At 46.6% G+C, this 24,059-nt stretch overlaps 1 long non-coding RNA gene across 1 annotated transcript in view; it reads left to right on the top strand.

Moving 5' to 3' along the window:
* Positions 1–23,505, top strand: part of LOC310707557 — a 45,551-nt gene extending 22,046 nt beyond the window's left edge. Inside the window, exons 2-3 of the long non-coding RNA XR_014526577.1 lie at positions 14,740–14,895; positions 23,210–23,505. This is a non-coding gene — a long non-coding RNA (uncharacterized lncRNA). The remainder of the gene's footprint in view (positions 1–14,739; positions 14,896–23,209) is intronic.
* The last annotated feature ends 554 nt before the right edge of the window (positions 23,506–24,059 follow it).

Below are 24,059 nucleotides of genomic sequence, written 5' to 3'. Positions count from 1 at the left end.
TTTTGGCAGGGGTTTGAAGGTCACCTACCATGTCCAAGCAAAATGTAAAGTGGATGCTGGTGGAACATGGGGGAAACCCCATAGGGTGGGCAGGGTCCTATGGGAAAGTCGCCTGGTCCCAGAATGTTTCCAGGGGTGCAGCCTGGGCGGTCCAGGGCCCTGCCCAGCAAAATGAGCAGCAGCGCTGGCTTGCCACAGTCTGAAGGAAGGGAAGTAATGCGCTTTGTAACCTAAAGAGGGAGATAAAGACACACACCCCATGTAAAATTGCCTCTAAGTGCACTGCTATTTGAGCTCTAAACCTGGAGCCAGTGAATCTGTTGTAATAAATGAGTTCCAACCACAGGCTCCCTAAAACCAGCTCCAGTCGGCAGCTTGGAGGCAAGCTTTGATAGTATGATTGTCAAAGTATGTTGCAAACCCTGATATCTTTTGATGAAGGGAGGTATATAAATCTAATAAACAATAAAAATAAAACTCCCAATTAAGTGCCTTATCTATCCTGGAGTGACTGGCTGGGGGGAGCAGTGGTGTACACCTGGTCTCCTGGCACCAGCGATGCCTTCACTTACTGGGATGGGGAAAGTGGCAGGAAGGTTAGTATTGCCACCCTCCTTACCTTGCAGCTCCTTTGTAGACCTTGCAGCTTAGGTGAATTAGGTTAGAATAATTACTTACAGTCTCTGGGCTTTAAAGGCTTTATTCATGCAGGCACTACTTACAGGGTGAGTAGAGATGAAAAGAGAGAAATAGCAGACATCTTGTCTTAACAAGAACAACAAACAAAATGACTCAGCTTATGGGGCGAAGTTAACTTAGAGAGCTACAAACAAGTGCTGGCTAGATTGATAGGTAACACATACATTAATTACAAACTCAGGAGAAAGTAATGTGTTTGGTTTTCTCCAACACTTACTGCGATGCCACTCCTAGGAAACCACAGCACTGCTGGGGCCATGAGGCCCACTGGCCACCCTTGTATTTCCTATGTACTAATTTGTTCATTAATTTATTTAAACTTTTTATCATGCTTTTTGTCCCAAAGTACAAAAACAGTAACAAATAATTCTTAGCTGCCTGCTGAAAGGCCACTGCAAGAACAGGATGCTGGACAAAATGGGCCATGGTGGCTATGCCCTACCTTCACTGTCAGAGGCTGCATGCCTATTTATACCAGTTGATGGAAATCTCAAGTGTGGAGAGACCTGTTGCGCTCATTTTCTGCTTGCAAGCTTCCCCCAGGCGTCTGGTTGGCCAACGTAAGAACAGGATGCTGAAATAGACAGACCTTTGGGCTGATCCAGCAGGCTCTTCCATTTCTCTTGTGTTCTTGGGTAAGCAGTGGCGGCGGCAAACATCCTTAGGCAAGGCGTTCCATTGTCTCGGGGCCAACACCAAAAAGGTCTTCTCCTTCGTGTCCACCTCCCTCACATCTCGATCTAATTAAGTGCATCTTGCTCTTCCTCCGAGGAACTCAGTCAGCACGGTATCTTACACGAGTGTAAAATAACTCCAGCCAAGAGACAGGAAACTGTAACAAAGAATCAGGAGCTTTACACTGGCAGCAATTTGTTGCCTATTCACCTTCTTCTAGGCCAACTGCTAGAAAGGGAGACTGCAATCTGTGTTGCGGGAGATCAGCATGCCCATTCTTGCAGTTTTGTTTGCATGCATACCAGCGCTGTCATAGCTCATAGCTGAGAAGTAAGGTGTCATGGGTAGGTGTCACATTTGTAACACACTGCGGAAGCTGGGCACTGGGAATACAAATGTCTGCCCAGGGAGGTCTGCATATAAATAAGGAGGAGGAGATGGAAGTGTCTGGCACCATTTTACAACAAAGAGACGTATGTGTGTTGATCTCCCAGCTGCTTTGCAGATCAATCGCCCATCCCAGAGTGGATCCTGAAGCAACTGAGTGACTGCCTACCGCCTCACCCAGCCACAGTACCTGGGTCTTCCACCAGCACCCTGGGCAGCTCAGCTGGGGGTCCAGGTGCAAGACAGCAGATCTCACAGAACAGCTGTACAGTGGTACCTCTGGTTAAGAACTTAATTCATTCTGGAGGTCCGTTCTTAACCTGAAACTGTTCTTAACCTGAAGCACCACTTTAGCTAATGGGGCCTAGTGCTGCCACCGCGCCACCACACGATTTCTGTTCTTATCCTGAAGCAAAGTTCTTAACCCAAGGTACTATTTCTGGGTTAGCGGAGTCTGTAACCTGAAGCGTCTGTAACCCGAGGTACCACTGTATATAGTTCAGTCCTGCAAGGAACAATTCTGTTCTTAAGTAAAGACCACAGTTATCTGTGCTCATGGGCTCTTTGCAGAATATCTGAAGGGAATTTCACACATTTCTAACTCTCTATATAATGGGAGACCCTGTCCAGTCCTGGGTTTACCTGCTGCCTCCAATGGAGGTCTTACTTCTCCTAGGACAAAACCTAGCTGAACCTGCCTTCATATTCCCTCCTCCTCTCTTGCCTTGTCTCACATCACAAACCCCTACTCCATATATTGATTGCTTACCTGGCCTGTGCTTGCAAATTGATGTTCCCACCACCAAGGATGTCATTTCAAGATTGTCAATTGGAGAAAAGCTCCAAAACCAACAATAACAGCTGAGGTTAAGGAGGGCACATAGCAAAGTTCTCAGCAGCATATAAACTATGTACACGCAAGACCTCTGCAAACATTCAAAGCACATCCTGTCACTCAAAGAATTCTGGGCGCTGTAGTTTACTCCTCGCAGAGGTACAAGCAGCAGCCCTTAACAAACTACAATGCCCATAATTCTTGGAGACGGAGAAATTGTTTGATGGTGCTTTTAAAGTATAGTGCGTACGCAGTCTTAATAACCCATATCTGGATATATTACAAACCAACAGGACATTCTAGGTGGTGATGTAAGAGGGCTTGTTTTGCATCAGATTGCCTCAGAAATAAAACAATGTTTTGTTTTGCATCAGATTGTTTCAGAAATAAAACAATGGTAAAGGTAAAGGGACCCCTGACCATTAGGTCCAGTGGTGGCCAACTCGGGGGGTTGCAGCGCTCATCTCACTTTACTGGCCGAGGGAGCTGGCGTACAGCTTCCGGGTCATGTGGCCAGCATGACTAAGCCGTTTCTGGCGAACCAGAGCAGGGCACGGAAACACTGTTTACCTTCCCGCATCCCAAACAATGGTAGCAAACAATGGTACTTCCCCCAAAATTAAGGAATAAGTCCATTTACTTTCAAGTATGCATGAAGGAGAAATTTAGTTTAGCCTGCATTTTGAGGCAAACACACCAATGGTCCAACTTGGAACAATACATTTTCCTGTGTTCCTCCTAGCACAGTTGAGAAGCCCAACCCTGAGACCCTGAGAGCAGCTGGCAGCCAAAACAGTTGGCACTCTGAGAAACCGTCACATATCTGGTGTAGTGCAAAGACATAACACACACATGCCGGGCACTCCACAATGTTGGGTGGAACCCCGTGCGCCTGCTACAGTGACATTAAAAGTCATTACAAAATAGTTTTTTAAATTTATTTTTCCCTTTTTAAAAAGCTGTTCTTATTTTTATCTTTAAGCTGCCTTGAGTCCCTATAGGGGGGAGAGCAGGGTGTAAAACAACAACAGCAACAATTACCACCCTTCACCCTATCGTCCTAGGTCAGAAATCCAAAATACATTACAAACCAGTTTGTTGTTGTTGTTGTTTAGTCGTTTAGTTGTGTCCGACTCTTCATGGCCCCATGGACCAGAGCACTCCAGGCACTTCTGTCTTCCACTGCCTCCCGCAGTTTGGTCAAACTCATGCTGGTAGCTTCGAGAACACTGTCCAACCATCTTGCCCTCTGTTGTCCCCTTCTCCTTGTGCCCTCCATCTTTCCCAACATCAGGGTCTTTTCCAGGGAGTCTTCTCTTCTCACGATGTGGCCAAATTATTGGAGCCTCAGCTTCAGGATCTGTCCTTCCAGTGAGCACTCAGGGCTGATTTCCTCCAGAATGGAGAGGTTTGATCTTCTTGCAGTCCATGGGACTCTCAAGAGTCTCTTCCAGCACCATAATTCAAAAGCATCAATTCTTTGGCGATCAGCCTTCTTTATGGTCCAGCTCTCACTTCCATACATCACTACTGGGAAAACCAGTTAAGAACTTACAATTAAAAAAACACCTCAGGTTTGGAAACAGCAGCAATTACCAACAGTAGAAGAATGGCGACAGAAGGTAATGGAATATGCAGAAATAGCCAAACTAACAGGGAAAATTCGACAACAGGGCGAGGAAACATTTCAAAAAGAATGGGAAAAATTCATGTTGTATATAGGAAAGATAAGATGAAATAGTAAAACCAGTAGAATTGGAAACAAAAGTGATGGATAATGAAAATAAGAAGAAGCAAAATGTATAAGGAAACTAATATAACTAACAGTAGTGGTAAATCAATACAGACAGACAACAAGAATTGTATAAACACGAGGACTTATTTGTTTATGGATGCACCATGGACAAATATGGAAAATGAATAACAAAATATAAAATGGAAGAAAATAATGCGATAAAATTATATGTGATATAAAAAAAACTTGAAGAGCAAGTATAAATGTAAAATGTAATACAATATGTATATGTGGAGTATCTAATTGAAAAACTAATAAAGATTATCTGAAAAAAACAAAACGAATCACAACCACCCCAAATAGGGTGGTCCTTTGAAACAAAGCACCTCAAGTTTCAGAGGCTATGGGTAAGGAGGTTGGGCCTCCGAAGTTCCTTAAATTTTCAAGGCACATTTCGGCTCCTCCCACACATTAATTGGGATTCTGTTTCATGATCACTGTAGTAATATTACCGCCCATGCAGGTCACTCTTGGTTCATTAGCAAATGGATTTGGGTCTTTGGCATGCATGACTGATACCTGGCCCCTTGGAATTGTTCATGAGAGGAGCCACTCAGGGTGTGGAGCCAGCAAGGAGGGATGTGTGTTAATATACAGCAGGGAGTTCATCCAAATGTGATGATACCTTCTCCCCTCTGGTCACACTAAACCAGTGTCCCTGGATGTAACATGGTTTACATGTTACACGTGGTTTACATGCTCTGAACATTGCACCAAACCTCGCAGACCGAGCTCCCCTCATCCCCACCCACTGAAAGGTGCTCCGCTTCAGTGGATCAGGAAATCTTATGACTCTGACATTGAGGCTATTGTGCACGAAAGAGGTAGCTTGCAGCTGTGGTGTATTTTCTCGGTTCTGCTTGGTGCACTTGTGAAAAATCTCCATAATGAGAACATACCAAGGACATGATGAAATGTCTATAAAACAAAGTATATGGTGAAACACTTGAATCTTTTTTTGTTGTTCTTCTTTAAAAAGGAAAGGGGGGTGGGGGAAGCCCTGTAAATATCACATCTTGCTGGTGAATTTTAAGACAATCATTCTAATTTTTAGCAAATCATGGAATCCAATACTTCTAAACTAATGCTCCCCCACTTAAAATGCCAATATCCAAGACTCTCCATCTTTAAACATATCCAGCCTCTTTGCACGACATCAGATAAGCACTGGTTTCTCACAGTATCAACTGTTTTGGCTGACAGCTGCTCGCCAGGTCTCAGGTTTTCTCCACCCAGCTCTGCTTTTGCAGAGTTTCCCAGCTCTGCTAGGAAAACAGGAAGTTGCCTTGTGCCAAGTTGAACCATTGGTCCATCTAGTAAAGGTAAAGGGGCCCCTGACCATTAGATCCAGTCGTGACCGACTCTGGGGTTGTGGCGCTCATCTCGCTTTATTGGCCAAGGGAGCCGGCGTACAACTTCTGGTTCATGTGGCCAGCATGACTAAGCTGCTTCTGGCGAACCAGAGCAGCGCACAGAAACGCCGTTTACCTTCCTGCTGGAGCGGTACCTATTTATCTACTTGCACTTTGACGTGCTTTCGAACTGCTAGGTTGGCAGGAGCAGGGACCGAACAACGGGAGCTCACCCCGTCGCAGGGATTCAAACCTCCGACCTTCTGATCGGCAAGTCCTAGGCTCTGTGGTTAAACCCACAGCACCACCCGCGTCCCATTGGTTCATCTAGCTCAGTGCTATTTGCCTGGAGTGCTCCATACCTGGAGATGATGGGGACTGAACCTGGGACCTCCAGTATCAAAGCAAATGCTCTTCCTCCTTCCCCCAATCCTGCTACCTGGGATTGTTCACCTGAGATGCCCAAGAACCTTTTGCAGCTTTGCCTTTTATCCTATGCCAACTGATTTGTATAAATGGCGGCTGGCAAATTTGCTTGTCTAAGACAGGGATGAGTGGATCTGACTTTCCCCCCTGATTTTTGTCACTTTTGTCTGGGTTAAGCCTGTGGCAGGAGAGAATGGCAAGTGTGGCAGGAAGATTCAGGGACAATCAATATTATATTTTGGGAATGATTCATGATCTTATGTAGCTGCATTGTTTTATACTTTCTGAATAATTATTATGAAGTAGTCATGTTCTATGTTATAAATCAAGCACTGCTTGGAGTTATTTCTTTTGGTTTCCCAAAGTATTTCTTATCAATAAAACATTGGCTGTAGTGTGAGCAAATTTTTATTCTGCAAGTGTGGCCCAGAGAAAAAAGTTTGAGAACCACTGATAAGCCATAGGTCCACTCTGCCCTGTTTATGCATCGATCTGTTGTTGTTGCTGTTGCTGCTGCTGCTGCTGTTTAGATTCCTAAACATATTTTCTCTCAAAATACACATTGAGCTTGGCCTAATGAAGGTATTGATTATATGTGTTTTGGAACATTTTAAAATAGGGGTGGAGAACCTCAGGTCCAGGACTCAAATGTGGCCCCTGGGTCTGTCCTCAGCCAAACACTCCTTCCCAGACACCCCCTCTTTTCTCAGGCCTCAACCTTCACTGGCTTTCCTTAGCACCCTCCTGGAATGTTTTTGCCTAGTTTGAATGTGTTATTGACCTTCATACCCTCCAACACCTTGAAGACAAACTCTGGGTCACCATCTCCCCGGATGCCATCTTCCCATTTTTTTATTGTGCAAACATAGTGGCCATTTTGGTTGCCACATAATTTTGCACCATGGTTCTCCTCTCCCCCCCCCCCCAAGCACCTTTTCATACACAGCACTATGTGAGATTGCAACCTCAGAAAAAGTGATTTGGGGGAGGGGGAAGGAATCAGGCCTTGAAATCATGCGAGATCACAGCAACCAAAATGGCTGCCTTTCTCTTGCGATTAAAAAATGGAAAGTCCCTGATTTTCTGGGACACTTGCTGGGTACGGAACTGTGGTTCTGGTTCTTGAAGTTGGACTGTTGCTTGGAGGATAGAGAGGAGTGAGGGTCTGTGTAGAAACAGTCTGTAGTTTAAGCCAAGGACTGATTGGAACATTTTTGTTGTTGTTTAGTCGTTTAGTTGTGTCCGACTCTTCCTGACCCCATGGACCAGAGCACGCCAGGCACTCCTGTCTTCCACTGCCTCCCGCAGTTTGGTCAAACTCATGATGGTAGCTTCAAGAACACTGTCCAACCATCTCATCCTCTGTTGTCCCCTTCTCCTTGTGCCCTCCATCTTTCCCAACATCAGGGTCTTTTCCAGGGAGTCTTCTCTTCTCATGAGGTGGCCAAAGTATTGGAGCCTCAGCTTCAGGATCTGTCCTTCCAGTGAGCACTCAGGGCTGATTCCTTCAGAATGGATAGGTTTGATCTTCTTGCAGTCCATGGGACTCTCAAGAGTCTCTTCCAGCACCATAATTCAAAAGCATCAATTCTTCGGCGATCAGCCTTCTTTATGGTCCATCTCCCACTTCCATACGTCACTACTGGGAAAACCATAGCTTTAACTATATGGGCCTTTGTTGGCAAGGTGATGTCTCTGCTTTTTAAGATGCTGTCTAGGGTTGGAGCAGAACATTAGAGTAGTGCTAAAGCCGTGTGAACACCAAGTTCTGATTTGCATGTGAGCCTGAGAGGTGCAGTTCACTTCTGCTCACCCTGGAATTCGCAGCCATCAGATTTCTCAGACCATCCCCAGCTCAAAACCCTGAGACATGTCCACAAAGAAGTGGGACTCTCTAGCCACTGGTTTGAGGAAGGGTGAAATCCTCCAACCTGGAAATGTTGAGCAGAAAAATCAAAGCAGGAGGCTTTGCATATCATTTTGTGTGTGTGTGTATGTGAACAAATTCATTTCTTTCCTCCATCAACTTCATTTCAGTCCCGCCTTGTGCAGTTAATCCAGCCTAATCCACCTTTGGGCCTGGAGAGAACCAAGGAGCAAATGGATTATAGAGAGTTGGGGGAAAGGATTCCGTTGTGGCTGTTAACGGGAATATTCTGAACGATCCGTACCAGCGAAAATCAGACATAACCCAGGGAAGGTGCCTGAAATTAGAAGCTGCGTGAAAATGGTGTCTAGAAATTATCCATCCTATTTTTGGATAGAGAGATATTTGGGGGGAGCATTTCACTGACTTTATCGGAGGATAGGAAAAATTCTCCTATGCTTTCTGGAGCTCACCATTAACTGCAGGAGGACTAGAACAGCTTCTTCTTCTTCTTCTTCTTCTTCTTCTTCTTCTTCTTCTTCTTCTTCTTCTTCTTCTTCTTCCATAAGGGGGTGGGGTGGCATTTTGCAAGGGGAGGGGCAGCAGCAACGGTCAATGAGCATCCACCTCTCAAACCTCTCATCTGTGCTAGGCCTGGGGTCCTGAAATGTGGTCCAGGACCGGTCTAGAATCTGGAGGTTCTTTTAGAAGTCAGTCCGACAGGGCCAAGACAGGACACGAGGCAGGGAACCAGGCAAGGACAGGTACAGGATCTCAGGTAGGATCTAGCATACAGCAATGTTGCTCCTGCACCCTGGGGCAGGGTCTGACAGCCTTTTATCTTTGTCGGGGTAGCGACCAGTCCTGATCCCCCAGCAACTCACCTCCCTGTTTCACCCGAAGGCAAGCATTCCTCCTGCGAGTACCCAGGTCTCTCCTTCTCTCAGACCTTAGTCTCTGCAGCTCAGGAAACGTTGGTGGGTTACTAGACCCAGGGGCCGCCTCAGCCTCCCCTGACCAAACCGGTAGTGGAGCAGCTGTAAGTGAAGGCCCAGCTGAAGGCAACAAGGTAATCCTCACATCTCGAGCCAAGGCAGGCTCAGGCCCCTGACTCGGCCCAGCTGGTGCTTGTTGCAGGGGAACCTGTGCAGACTGGGACTCTTCAGGATCAGGCCCCAGCCTTGGTTCAGGTGATGCCTGAGGCAAAGGATTCGGTGCAGACTGAGTTTCCTCTGGTTCCGAGTCCGAGCCCGAGTCCCAGGCCATCACATCATCACCCCTTGGTCACTGGGAAGAAAATGGTGGTCACAAGTAAAAAGAAATGGTAGTGTGATGGCCTGGGAATCCGATTCAGAGGATGAACCGGAGGAATCCCAGCCTGCACAGGAGTCCCTGCCTCCAGGGCCGGCTGAACTGGGGCAGGGCCTTGATTCTGAGGCGCGTACACCTGTGCCGGATCCTCAGGAGCAGGCACCAGGTGAATCCATTCTGGCTCCAGAGGTGGTTGAGGACTCAGTGCCTACAGGTGAGTCTCCCCCTGGGCCCAGTAACCCTTCAGCCTCTCCTGAACTGCAGAGGCTCAGGGCAGAGAGGCAAAGGGAACTGGTTTCTCCCAGGAGGAGTGCTCACCTTAAGGCCAGGAGAGGCGGGTCTCCTGGGGGCCGGGACCGCCCCTGGCCTCAGAGAAGATAAAGGCCAGTCAGCGCAGTCCCAGGTTGCGGAAGCAATGTCGTCGTTGAGTACCTGCCCCTACCCGGACCCAGACCTGACCTTCCAGTGTTCCTGTCCCCACCCGGCTTCCTGCTTCTGACCTTCCAGTGTTCCTGTCCCCGCCCGGCTTCCTGCTTCGGACCTCGCCTTGCTCCTTGTGAACTGTTTCCAGGCTAGTGACTCAGGACTGGACTTTGACTACGACAACGGTAACCTTCCCCCCGGGACTAGCACAGGTAGAGCAAAATGGTGAGGACAACTCTGACCAACAGGGTGTCTTCTGCTTTCATTCTCAGGGCAGGCCCAAGACATTTTGTTTGTTGCCTCAGATGGAGCAGCAAATGGCATCCCCACAGGTTAAGGTGCCTTGCACCCAAGACCACTGAAGTTATTTTGACACACAAGGAAGAAAATCCCACGAACACACCTTCCACTTCCTTGATGGTGCAGATACACGAATGAATATTGCTATAGTTTCATGACAACCCAAAGGCGCAGCACGAGGCAGTCGCCTCACTCTGCCCAACAGCAGGACTGGCAACTAAGATCCGAGAGAACTCCGGAAACCGGGGACGATGGTGTAATGGAAAAAGTTGTGTGGAAAAATCTAATTTAAAGGAAGGCCCCTTCTTCAGTGGAGAGGTGGGGGACGGAGGGAGGGAGACAAACAACAAGGCCGACAGTCTCATAACTGTTCGTGCCCTTTGGGTAATAACAGACTCTTGCTAATATCCCGGGAATATTCTCGGAGCGAATGAAAGGCGGGGAAGTTAAGCAGCCGTGGTAATGCCAGTGTAAAGAAGAAGGGGCCACCAAAGAGACACTAATGGAAACTCAAATCCCCAGAACGAAAGTGGCATGTTTTGGAGTCGAAAGGCGGGGAGAGGTGAGAGAAGGGCTTGTGTGTGGTCTTCAGGGCAGCGACGGCAGCGGCGGGGTCTTTAGGTTTCCCAGCAGCTGACTTCTGAGAAACAGGCAGGGGGTTGTGAGGGGACAATGACGACTGCCACCAAGCTCCGAATACAGAAAGCAGATCCTGGAGAGAGGGCGGGTGGCGGCAGAGCGGGGAGGAGAGAGAAGGAGGAGGCAAAGGGCCCAGTGAGCTCGGAGCTTGACCCTTTCTGTTTTACGAAGGCATTTCTTTCCAGAAGTGCTGACTGCAAGCATTGCCTCCGTAATGAATTCAGCCACTGCTCCAAGAGAGAGCCCTCCCTGGCACTGACAGACCATTTCCCGTCAAGCAGCAGAGAGAAAATGGGATTTCAGCTTCTTCTCTCTCCCCCCTTCTTCATAGTAAATGTTTCTGATTTCACAGGCTGGTGTGCTCACCTCTCGAGTTAATAGACAATAAGAGAAGCTGTGTGAGCCCCTTGTTAAGGAGACGGGAAGGAGCCCTGCTTAAACCCAGCGGCAAAGAGGAGAAATTTGCCAGGCTGTGCCAAAAGGAAAATACCCCGACTGTCACCTTGGCATTTAGTTTGGATCAGGTAGACATGTGTGTCTGAAGGGGAGCAGGGAGCTGGGGGGGGGGAGAGAAATGAAAGCTCGCTTTCTCCCTTTCGTCGTGGAAAGAGTCGCAGAGGACAGCCAAATTATACCAGGAAAAGGGCTCCTTCTGAGATGCCCCCTTGAAAGAACCGGGATATTCTGCAACAAAATGATTTTTTTTAACAAAGGAAAGAAATGACACTACAGAATTGTGGAAGCCTTTCTTCAGCAAGCTGAAGGAGATTATTCTTTTTGCGCTCTCTCTCTCTCTCTCTCTCTCTCTCTCTCTCTCTCTCTCGCGCGCACACACACACACACACACACACAGACTTGTTCACACAGTTGCCTCACTTTGAGACCTAACATTCTTAAACTGCCATAATGTTTTCACACAGAGTGGAATTAATGTGGAGAGAGAGAGCGCTAGCATCTTGGGGGCTGACCAGCCCAAGATACAGTGGTACCTCGGGTTAAGTTCTTAATTTGTTCCAGAGGTCTGTTCTTAACCTGAAACTGTTCTTAACCTGAAGCACCACTTTAGTTAATGGGGCCTCCTGCTGCTGCTGCGCTGCCGGAGCACAATTTCTGTTCTCATCCTGAAGCAAAATTCTTAACCTGAAGCACTATTTCTGGGTTAACGGAGTCTGTAACCTGAAGCGTCTGTAACCTGAGGTACCACTGTATCTTGCAGCAAGTGCACCCCACACCCCTAAAAATCAATGCATTTAATACCCAAGGCCAGTCCATTTATTTTGGCACTGAGGCAGAAAATCTCTCTCCCTCTCTGGCAGTAAAAACACAACATTAATCACTTACCTTTAAAACAAGAACACCAGTTCTATTTATTAGGTTTTTATTGGATAGTGTAAGCTGCTTTGTGAAGGGAGTTCCTCAGAACGCGGGGTATAAATGTGTAGATAAACAAATACATACTTGCTGCTCTTTCCTGACACCCCCAAATCTGCTTCCTGAGGCAGCTGCCTCGCTCTACCTAATGGTAGGGCCGGCTGTGGGCATCTTTCCCTGTGGATACACTCAGTGCAAAGCAACCTGGTGTTCTCCAGAAGTTGTTCAATTCCCATCAGCCCCAGCCAGCTTGGCCCTTGTATTCCAGCAATGTTTAGAGGGCACCATGTTGACTACCGCTGGACTATTATACTTGAGAGTTTTGTCCTTTACAAAACCTGATACAGAATTACCCCATCTCCTCCCCTCAGAGTCACACTGGAATTTAACTACACACTGGATTTCGCACTTCTTCAGAGCTTGCCACACAACCAGAAATTTAAAATGTATCAAAATTATTATTATTTATTGAATTTATATACCGCCCTATACCCGGAGATCTCAGGGCGGTTCACATAAAAGGTTCACAGTATATAAAATAATTTTTTTTAAAAGAGCCACATTTTAAAAGGATATGGGATGTTGATCAGGTCAACCAAAGACCTGGTTAAAAAGGAACATTTTTGTCTGGCGCCTAAAGGTGTATAATGAATTACTTGTTTCCTGACCTCCTCACACACCCCTTTTTTGTATTCCAGTTCACATGGTTAATTCAGCAAACCCTTACCCTCTATCATTTATCTTTACTCAATATCTTAACCTATTATAACTATATATTTTCAACCATTTCAATTGAAATATAAGACATGAAAATATTGATTTCTTTTTAATTTCTTTTTAATTTTTATGTATTTTGTCTTTGTATTTTTGTATCTTTTTTCTTTTATTATTGTTTTTTTTTTATTTTTTTGTAACCTTTTATTGTCTGCAAAATTTCAATAAATATCATTTAAATAAATAAATAAATAAATAAATAAAGGTGTATAATGAAGTTGCCAGGCAAACTTCCCCGCATTCAGATACAGATATGCATTTAGATACAGACAGTGTGGAGGAAGGATGTATTTTGAGAGAAATGACTTTTTTAAAAAATGCAGATCAATGTGAAAACAGAACAGAATTATGGATAAAAGCATGCAAAGAGGCCAAGAGGCAGAGATGAGTCATGCTGTCTCTGACTCCTGCTGCAACCAGCTCCCCTCCTTCCTGGTCTCCCCGGACCAGAAGAGGCATGAAGAGGGTGGAGCAGAGACAGGCACAATGGTATAGTCTCAGGAGACATGGAGACTTAGGCAGCTGTGAGAAAGTGGGGGCAACTTCTTCACAGAGGCAAGACCTACTGAGAAGAGTTGCTGTGCTCATTAGGCCTGGCACTCCTTGTTTCTCCTAATAAAGAATTAACCCCAAGTTACAGGGAACCAGGCAGAGGGCCTTCTCGGTAGTGGCACCCGCCCTGTAGAACGCCCTCCCACCAGATGTCAAAGAGAAAAACAACTACCAAACCTTTCGAAGATATCTGAAGGCAGCCCAGTTTAGGGAAGCTTTTAATGTTTAATAGGTTATTGTATTTTAGTGTTCTGTTGGAAGCCGCCCAGAATGGTCGGGGTATAAATAATTATTATTATTAATTGTTGTTGTTTAGTCGTGTCCGACTCTTCGTGACCCCATGGACCAGAGCACGCCAGGCACTTCTGTCCTCCACTGCCTCCCGCAGTTCGATCAAACTCATGCTGGTAGCTTCAAGAACACCATCCAACCATCTCATTCTCTGTCGTCCCCTTCTCCTTGTGCCCTCCATCTTTCCCAACATCAGGGTCTTTTCCAGGGAGTCTTCTCTTCTCATTTATTAATAATAATAATAAATAATAATAATAATAATAATAATAATAATAATAAATTCCATGTGATTTATTTCTGGCACCTGCTCCTGACACATAGACAACAACGAAGAAATTGCAGAACTGAGCGCTCCCTGACACAACCCCAGGAAAATCCTACGCAGAGGAAACAGACATGCTAAGGAGAGCGTCTAATATTCAACAGGTGGGAAACATGTTTGTTTTTAATTTGACACCTCACCTGCCTTGTTGCCACCAAAGGACAGTTTTGCCACACGATCGGCTGTCACCCTGGAAAGCCTGCAAGAATTATTTGCATCAGGTTCCTCCTCCTTTAGCTCACAAGAAGTCAAACGATGGCCTTGCAAGTTATAAATTGCGCCTCCCCAGAAAGGGACAAGCAAGAGGGACCGAAACTCATTGAAGCACCATCCATCAGCAGCATTTGCAATGCCAACAGCCTGGCCTCAAATCAAACAAGGTGACTTGGGTAAAGAATGCCTTTCTCTACAAAACCCTTATTAATTATCCATGTAAAGATCTGTTTCTTTCTTTTTTTGGAAAAAAAATATATATATAACCCACTTTCCTTGCAAACCGTCCTCTTGAGTGTTAGAAAACGAGCTGGCTGTTTTAAACCTTAGGGTTGATTCAAGCCCAGTGAAACAACTTGCTTTGAAAGATCCTTTATGCTCCCTTTAAAAAGAATTAATGGTTTATTATGTCTATACTCTTTGTAAATGTTTCTTGAACCGGAGGGTGGGTGTGATTTTCTGGGAAACTCACAGGACCTGTAACATTTTATTATATTTTTTTAACAGGGGAGAAAGGGAAAACAAGAACACTTTTGAGAACCTACCAGCACAAGAGCCCTGCTGGTAGAGTGGCCATGTGTCCCACTGTGCAGAGGACAATCCTCTATTTGAAGGAGGCCTCTATATATGAAGGGCTGCTACCTGATCAACTCTTCTTTAAAGGTAAAGGACCCAAAGAAGGGATAGCAGACGGGGGGGGGGGGCTTGAAAATGCCCATCACCATTTAGCACCTAGCAGCACACAGAGCAGGAAGCACCAGTCATCTGGTCACACTCTCCCCCCAGATGCACTTCAGTTTAATTTTTAGCAATTATTTCCAAATAAGCATCTGTAGATATAAACTAGCACAGGGAAATTCTATGTACATGTGTGTCTTCCCCCCACTCCCACCCCACCCTTTTATGGCAATTCAAGGGACCCATTGCCTCAGAATGAAGCTCCATATAGGCCAACCTTCAAATGTGGCCTACCAAATATTCCCAGGACAGAGCCGTCTTTCCCACTGGGCTTAGTGGTGCGTTGCGCCAGGGCGCCGGCCTCTCAGGGGCGCTCCAGTGAGTGGGGGAGCTGCGCGGCTTTGCCAGCGACCTTCCCTTTCCCTGCACGCCCGCCAGCTGTGCCCCATCAACCAGAAGGCTGGCGGGCATGCAGCTTCCTTCCCAAGCCTCCGCGGGAGGAGAGCGATCCCTGCAGAGGCTTGGGAAAAGGTCAACAACTCTGGGAAATGGGTGCTGGGGTGCTGGAGGGATCTTTGCACCACGGCGCAGGATATGCTTAAGACAGCCCTGCCCAGGAAGAACCAAAAGTAAGGTAAAGGGCAAAAGCCTTTGCTTGCTGTTGCCTCTCAGGGAATAGTAATCAAAGATAGCCTGCCTCTGGATATGGAAGTTCCACAAAGCCATCGTGGCCAGTAGTCAGAGGTTTGAGATACCTGTCCTCTCCCATGAAATTGTTACAATCTCCCCCAAAGCCATGTAGGCTACTGGCCATTCGTGCATCCCGAAGAAACAAATTCCATCACGAAAAGGTGTCATCTGTACTATACATTTAAAGCATTGTCAAGTCCTTTTAAACAGCCATGGCTTCTTACAAAGAATCTTGGGAACTGTGGTTTGGTTAGGAGACCTCCTACATTCCCCTCACAGAGCTACACTGCCCAGGGTGGTCTGGGAAGCAAGCCCCTCTTCCCAGGGAATTCTGGGAACTGTAGCTCTGTGAGTGGAATAGGGGTCTCTTAACAACACTTGGCATGGGACACGGGTGACGCTGTGGGTTAAACCACAGAGCCTAGGACTTGCTGTTCAGAAGGTTGGCGGTTCGAAACCCCGCAACGGGGTGAGGTCCCATTGCTTGGTCCTTGCTCCTGCCAACCTAGCAGTTCAAAAGCACCTCAAAATGCAGGTAGATAAATAGGTACCGCTCCAGCATGAATTTAAACGGCGTTTCCGTGTGCTGCTCTGGTTCACCAGAAGTGGCTTAGTCATGCTGGCCACATGACCCGGAAGCTGTACGCCGGCTCCCTCGGCCAATAAAGCGAGATGAGTGCCACAACCCCAGAGTCGGCCACGACTGGACCTAATGGTCAGAGGTCCCTTTACCTTTTAACAACACTTGGCCCCCTTAACAAATTACCCAGGATTCTTTGGGGGATGCCATGACTGTTTAAAGTGCTTTGATACTGCTTTAAATGTGGAGTGCAGATGGGACGCAACTATTGTACTGTGTGAAGAAGTGGCTCTTTTTGTCTGTCCTGAAGCTATTTCTGATCCATTTTTATAGACTGACCCCAAGTTCTGGTATCAAAAGAGAGGGAAATACAAATTCTTGCTATCCCGTTTTTTGTGCTTTCTGCCACTGCTCTGTGCTTGGGCGTTGTGGGGGCTGCCGTGTTGATTGTCCATGAGCAACAGGCGATTTAAAATTTGCACACATTTCATTGATCTGGCCTACTGAAGTGGCGGAATTAAAGAAATATTGGTCTTGAGAGAGAGGTGGCAACCCTGCTGATGAGCGCTGGAAATCTGCAAAACCACATATGGATTTAATAACTTTCCTGAGCTGATTCCCTTTGGCTGGAGTGAAGGTGTAGAACACAAAGAGGCAGCCTGGGTTCCGCCTCGCAAGGCAGAAACACGTGCCAATAAGCATGTCCGAGCAATATACGGACATTCGGAAAAGACGCGTGCAGGGATGGTGTGCATTTTCTGCATCTAGACCGATAAATGATCGCTTCGTCAGGCATGCAAACGCCACAGGGAGGCTGAAGTTAATTTAGCTGAGTAATTAATGGTCTCCTTCCCTACTTCTAAGGAAGTTTCTGAACCCCTAATGTGTTACATGGGTAAATTAGCTTTGTAATTAACTGCCTCATCATCAGAACTGTGCTTAACGAAGACACAAGGCTCCTCGCTAGCAGAGCAACAGTACCATACTGAAATACAATGAAAGCCAGAAATGCCCAAGGGACAGGCATGATTAAATAAGATGCAGAAACCAACAGGGAGGATCAGAAAGGGGACAGTCATGCAGCTGGCAACTACAGCATAGGGGGTGGTTGGGACCTGCTTGGGTAAGGATTAGACCCCGGGCAACCTCTGCCCAGGTTAACTTGGGAATGGTCTGAGATCTTTCCAGAAAAAGACAAACTCGGATCACTTATCTGAGACAGTCTAAGGGCATGGGGAAATGTCCCCATTGTTGGTCATTGACAAGGTTCTACCACCCAGAGTACTTATTTTATAATAATAATAGTAATAATAGTAATAATAGTAATAATAATAATAATAATAATAATAATAATAATAATAATAATAATAATAATAATAATTTATTTATACCCCGCCCATCTGGCTGAGTTTCCCCAGCCACTCTGGGCGACTCCCAATCAAGTGTTAAAACAATACAGCACTAAATATTAAAAACTTCCCTAAACAGGGCTGCCTTCAGATGTCTTTTAAAGATAAGATAGCTGCTTATTTCCTTCACATCTGAAGGAGGGTGTTCCACAGGGCAGGCGCCACTCCGAGAAGGCCCTCTGTCTGGTTCCCTGTAACTTGGCTTCCCGCAGTGAGGGAACTGCCAGAAGGCTCTTGGTGCTGGATCTCAGTGTCCGGGCTGAACAATGGGGGTGGAGACGCTCCTTCAGGTATATTTTGCAAACAGCAGCATCAGAAAGGATGCATGAGATATGGGCAAACCTGTCAGTTTTATGCCCTCTCTGTTTCTTCTTTTTCTGGACTCAAATCAGTTCTCCACATTTCTGCAACAATTGTGGCTACAAAAAAACTTCGTGAAAATTCGTCAACGTTACACTGCAAATATCTCCTGCCAAACCCTTTTTTTTTTTTTTTTTTTTTTTGTACGCAGCTTTGACTAACATATGCATTTTGGCAAGCAATTTTACCAAATCTGATGCTTTCCCCCCTGTAATTTTCACTAATATATGCATTTCTACGAACACTTTCCCACAATACATGAATGGTTGTTCAGCTTGTAAACCACCTTGAGTATTGTGAAATAGAATGACGGTATACAAATTAAAAGTGATGGTGATGATGACGATGACTCCAACTCCCACCAGCCCCAGCCAGCATGGCCGACAGTCAGGAATGATAGGAGCTATAGTCCAGGGTCACAGCTTAGCAACACTTTAAAGCTTTCTTCCTAAGGAAGATGCTCCAGCACTACACAGAGTATTCCAGTTGCCCTTTCTAAAAATGCCAATTATACATTTCACCGCTTTGTGTGTCTTTATTAGTCCCTCTACACACTGGGCCTGAGGCTACGACTTACTCCTTTCTTCCTTTCATTCAGAAGCCTTTCCTGAGCTCACATTTTCTAGTTTAACCGGTTTACACACACCCCGCCTGCCTCTTCCTCCCCTCGGAGAGCCACACGGATTCATCTTCCTCCCTCAAGCATCTTTCATGCCTATTTATAATTTACTACATTTATAAGTTTATTAAATGAGTTTCCAAAGCATGGTGAGCCTAATCTGCATACCACAGTGTGGGGACTGCGCACTGCACAACCCCACTGTGCACACTTCACAGCAAGCCAATCACATTTTAACTACAGTTCGTGTCATGCGGCTGCTAGGAGGCTCAGCTCTGTAACAGGAAACCCAAAAATCCAGCCTCCCCTCTGCTTTGGGCTCACCAGATAGCCATAGGGAAGGCACTGTGTCCCTCAGCCTCAGTCCCAGCCCTGGTGCAATATGGGAAACATAATGACACTGGCCTAGCTTATTTGGTTGTCAAGATACTCTATGTGAAAAATGACAGGAGCCAGAGACAGGTGAAAGTCAGCAAGAAAAAAACCCACCAGGGTCAGTGAAGTCCACTCTTTATTCAAAGAAATCGAAATAGTGCAAGCCTTGCAAGCCCAGCAACTCTTCCCAGTAGGTCTTCCCCCCAATCGGGTAGTTGCGAGGACTGGTGGTCCCCGCCTTCCCACAGCTGCCTAAGTCCCATCCCATTTTTTCCCAAGCAATCATAGACCGCCCCATGCACAACCTCTTCTGCACTTTTCATTCCCCTGTGTGTTCTAGGAGACCCGGGAGGAGGGGGTTCTGTTCGCAGCAGGAGAAGGAGACTCCCTGGATTCTTCAGCAGCTTGCTTCATTGCTGCATCTTCAGCAGCCTGACTCCTCTCTAGCCTTCGCTTCTGCCTCTGCTTCTGGACTGCTCTCTGCCACAGAGTCTCCCTGCTCACTAAACCCTGTTGCCCCTTCAGTTTCTGACACCTCCTCCTCTTTTCCCGTCTCTCCCTCTGACCACTCATCATCTCCCCACCACCAGTCCCCTGGCTCTGAGCCTTCTTCCCTTGGGAGTTCCCTTGAAGGTTCCCCAGCTGGTGTCTCCCACCACCCCTCAGCATCCAGCCAGTCCATGACAAAATGCTATGAATGTACTAAAACACTGCACACGTCCTAACCTTAATCCAGGACAGACTTGAACATCCCTAAGCCCAGAGACAGGCCAATCTCGTTGAGTCCATCATGGATCCCTTTTTAGGAGAGATGTGATACATTTCAACAGTGGATTGAATTCCACTGCATTTTCTTTTGAGCCAAGAAGTGCACAGGACTTGTGGGGAGAGAAGAAGCAGATGGATCTCTAAGTTCTGATCCGCGCATTAATCCTGGAGGGGCAGATGAGCTCAGCTTGCATTGGAATTTGCAAATATGCAATTGCTCAGGTGTGCCTATTTGCATGGCGACTGTCTTTGGCACGGGTGGACTGGGTTTCCCATAGGCCTCTGGTTGGCCATTGTGAGAGCAGGAGGGCTAGACAAGATGGGCCATTGGTCAGCGGGCTCATCTTATCTTCTTCTGAGACACACTTAAGTATTCATTTGTAAAACAGGCAAGCATCTCTTTTCCTTTGCTTGTCCCTGGTCTAAAGTGGGAAAGAGAGAGCATCTATGGTTGCGAGTCCCTTCTCCATGGCACTATACTGGCTAGATGAACTCCTGACTCAGCAGAAGGCAAGTCCTAGCCTCACAGTGCCAGCGCCCCACCACTCATGTGGCAATGGCTTTCCTTGAGTCAGCAGAAGGTGCTCTGATAGAGGTGGTGCTTTTGCAAAAGCTCCAAACAGAGAGGAGGAAAGTGCTTACAACCTGATGTTGACCTCAGGGACTAACTCACCCAGCAGCTGACTTGGGAGACTCCACAGACAACCCAGTACAAGTCAAGTCTTCCCTGCTCCATCATGTAAGGGGCTGGGCTCCTTCTTGGGCAAAGCAGCATGTTTGCTGTGCAGAGCTCACAGTTAGGAGGCAGCCATGAGTTGGTGCTGCTGAGGCTCACTATTTTTCCTGCAGAAGCAACGTAGGAGCTTTGCGTTCCCTGATTGCCTGCATTCACCTGAAACCCTCCTACAAGCAGCCGGAGTTCCACCTTGCTTTGCCGCAGCGCAAATCACGTCATGAGCAGGGTGGCCATTTACCCATGTCAAAAAGAAGAAAAGAAAGATATGCAGTGCCAAAATGGGAAAGAGTGGACATGATCTGTACATGCAGTGATGTACAGTATATGTATAGTCAGTCAGTTTGGTTTATTGTGTTTAGCAAGCAGCCATTACACAAACAACAATAACAACAACATGAATACTGCTACTAATAATAAATTCTACTCCCCAACCCCAGTGGATAAATCCCTTTCCCCCCTCAAGTTTTGTTACATAAATCTGTAAAGCCCTAACAAGAAATTTAGATGGGATGTATATCTCTCAACATTGACAGCAAAAAAAAAAAGGTATTTGCAAGAGACGACCTTCCCTTCTGTAATCTTAGTAATGGGTGGATGTAATTGTTTCTGAGATCATCATAGAAAGGGCGCTCAAGGAGTAAATGAGTTATGTCTTCTATTGATACAGAGTTGCAGCAATGTATATGTATAAGATACAAATTCTAAAATTATTGCTTGTTTGGCATCCATCTAGTTCAGGAGAAAATGGAAGTGTGTGCCTTAAGGGATGAAGTCAACCTTTTGGAGACTTACAGTGCCTGCGGTGGCTGTAGAGACCAGTATGGGAGCTGGGGCAGATGAAGGCATCCAGATGTGCTGCTGCAGATGCACCATGGCATTTCTTCTCCCTGAGTTTCTACCAGTGGTCATTCTTCCTCTGGTCACCACTGCCAATACATGACCTGCCTGTCTGTCTCCAGGCACTGCAATTGTCTGCAAGGGATTCCCACATGGCGGGGGTGATGCTGCCAGCCTCCACGTCACGTTTGCAGACATCTTTGTGACGCAGAGTTGGCCTGGTGCCAGAAGCCAGCTTGGGGATCCTGCCATCTTGGGCATGACCAAGCCAGTGTAGACATTGCTGAGACAGGAGTGTGAACATGCTGGCAATGTGGGCTTGGGAGAGAACATCTTTGTTTGAGACTCTGCCCTGCCCCGTGATGCCCAAAATCTTCCTGACACAGTGCTTGTAGTAGGTATTGAGGTGTCAATCCGATGTCGTCCCAAGTCCAGAACTTGGGCACGGCGAGAGAGAGAAACTCAAAGGCCCTGCCAGCTGGGTATTTGCCCTGGGTGTGGTGCCAAGCGCTGCTACTGGTCGGTTGGCACCACGCCCAGAGGCACACCCCTAAATTCCTGCCATCATTGGCCAATTTGGTGACAGGAGGACGATCTGGCCAGCAATAGTCCAGTTCACAGGGGAAACGCAGTGCCCACCCACAAAGCCGCCTGCCTGAGGAGGGCAAACAGACTTCTCTGATAGCTCTTGAAATAAAGAACTGCCCTCTGTAAAGCAAGACTATACCAATTTGGAATAGAAGCTCTTAAAGTGGTTTAACAGCAGGTGGCTGGTTGGATACCCTCCAAAGGAGTACAACTCCTCCTCCTCCTCCTCCTCCTCCTCCTCCTCCTTTTCTTCTTCCTCTCCTCCCCCTCCTTTTCTTCTTCTTCTGCTCTTTCTCCCCCTTCTCCTTTTCTTCTTCTTCTTCTTCTCCTCCTCCTCCTCCTCATCATCTTCTCCTCCTCCTCCTCCTCCTAATCCTCCTCCTCCTTTTCTCCTCCTCCTCCTCCTCTTCTTCTTCTTCTTCTCCTCCTCCTCCTTTCTTTTCTTTTTAAAAAAGCACCCCTTCAGAATGAGAGCTAGGGGAACCACCACCCATCACGCTAGAAGGTGCTGAACCACATGGGTCCTTGGTCTGATTCAGCTCTCCTTAAATCTTTACACTGCCTCTTGTAAATAGCTGTCCCTCGCCTCCAACCCACACGTGGCATTTTTGATTTATAGGGATGGCGGTAATGCCAGATAAACAGACTGCTCGGAGGTAGGAAGGGGGCAGAATTAATAGATTAATAGAGTGTGGTAAAATGCCTCATAATCACCCCCTGATTTCCTTGCAAAGTGGTTAAGGGTGCGTGTCTGTCTCCCGATATCTTCGCTTGACAAATGAATCCAAATTGGTTTGGCTGAAAGCCCTTGTCATACGGACCGAAAACCGGCAGAAGGGCCGTAAACCAGAAAGCAACAATAATATATTGAGATGGAGGGAGGCATCAGCTGGGAACGCAAGCTCTCTCCGTCAGGGCCCGGCTTTATCGCACGCCTCCAATTAATTATCCAGGAGAGGGAACAAACAGCACATTAATTAAATGTTCCGATGACATTAAATTGAGAGGTGTTACAGACACCAGCGAAAAAGAAAAGAAGATAAATAATGCAAAAGTGTGTGTGTGTGTGTGTGTGTTTGTGTGTATGGATGTGGGTGCCTGTAGAGGTTGCAAGTATTGGCAGGAAATCTTTGTGATAAAATGGGTTGCGGCCTACACAAACGCTCCTTGAAAGAAAGCTCAGCCTGCAATCTTTGTAAGAATGGGACCTCGCAAGCAGGAAGGGCGCAAAACAAGGGTGCTTAGTCAGAAGAAGTTGGGATGGGGAGAGCATGGGAAGAGCATGGGAAGAAGTATGTGGGAGGGAATTATTAATAGTGAGAGTTCTCCTCTTGCAGTGCAGAAATGAGCTATTGAAGCAAATGGCGGCTTCTCGGGACCACAACACCTCAAGGTCTGCCTCTCTCCATATGAACCGACTTGGACCCTGAGATCATCTTCAGAGGCCCTTGTTGTGCTCCCCCTCCACAAGAGGTCCAGAGGGGAGCAACACAAGAACACACCTTTCCTGCAGTGGCTCCACACTGATGGAATGCTTTCCCCAGGGAGGTTTGCCTGGTGCCTTCATTACGTATTTTTAGGCGCCAGGCAAAAATGTTCCTCTTCAGCCAGGCTTTTGGCCGATTGACATCCAATTCCCATTTAAATGTGTTGGTTTTGTTTTCATTATGCATTTTGTGTTTTTATGTTGTAACCACACAAATTTAATAAAAAATAAAATCACTATAAAACAATTCTCTGTTCGCCCCCATCTTCCCCCACCTGCAACCTGTGCATGCCCTAATTGTTCCTATTTAGCAAGAACACTTCCTACTAGCCATGATGGCTAGGCTCTGCCTTGAGGTTCGGATAAAAAAATTCCTTCCAGTAGCACCTTAAAGACCAACTAAGTTAGTTCTTGGTATGAGCTTTCGTGTGCATGCACACTTCTTCAGATACACTGAAGTATCTGTATCTGAAGTATGTGTATCTGAAGAAGTGTGCATGCACACGAAAGCTCATACCAAGAACTAACTTAGTTGGTCTTTAAGGTGCTACTGGAAGGAATTTTTTTATTGTGACTATGGCAGACCAACACGGCTACCTATCTGTAAATGGAACCATTGAGGTTCGGAGGCAGGGATGCTTCTGAAATCCAGCTGCTTTGCCAGGAGAGGGCTCTTGCGCTCGAATCCTGCTTTCCAGTTC

This window comes from Podarcis liolepis, assembly GCF_965112155.1.
Source record: "Podarcis liolepis genome assembly, chromosome: 5".
NCBI classification, from domain to species: Eukaryota; Metazoa; Chordata; class Lepidosauria; order Squamata; family Lacertidae; genus Podarcis; species Podarcis liolepis.
Note: the sequence above shows the minus strand (reverse complement) of the source record. Positions and strands in the feature narration are given on the sequence as shown.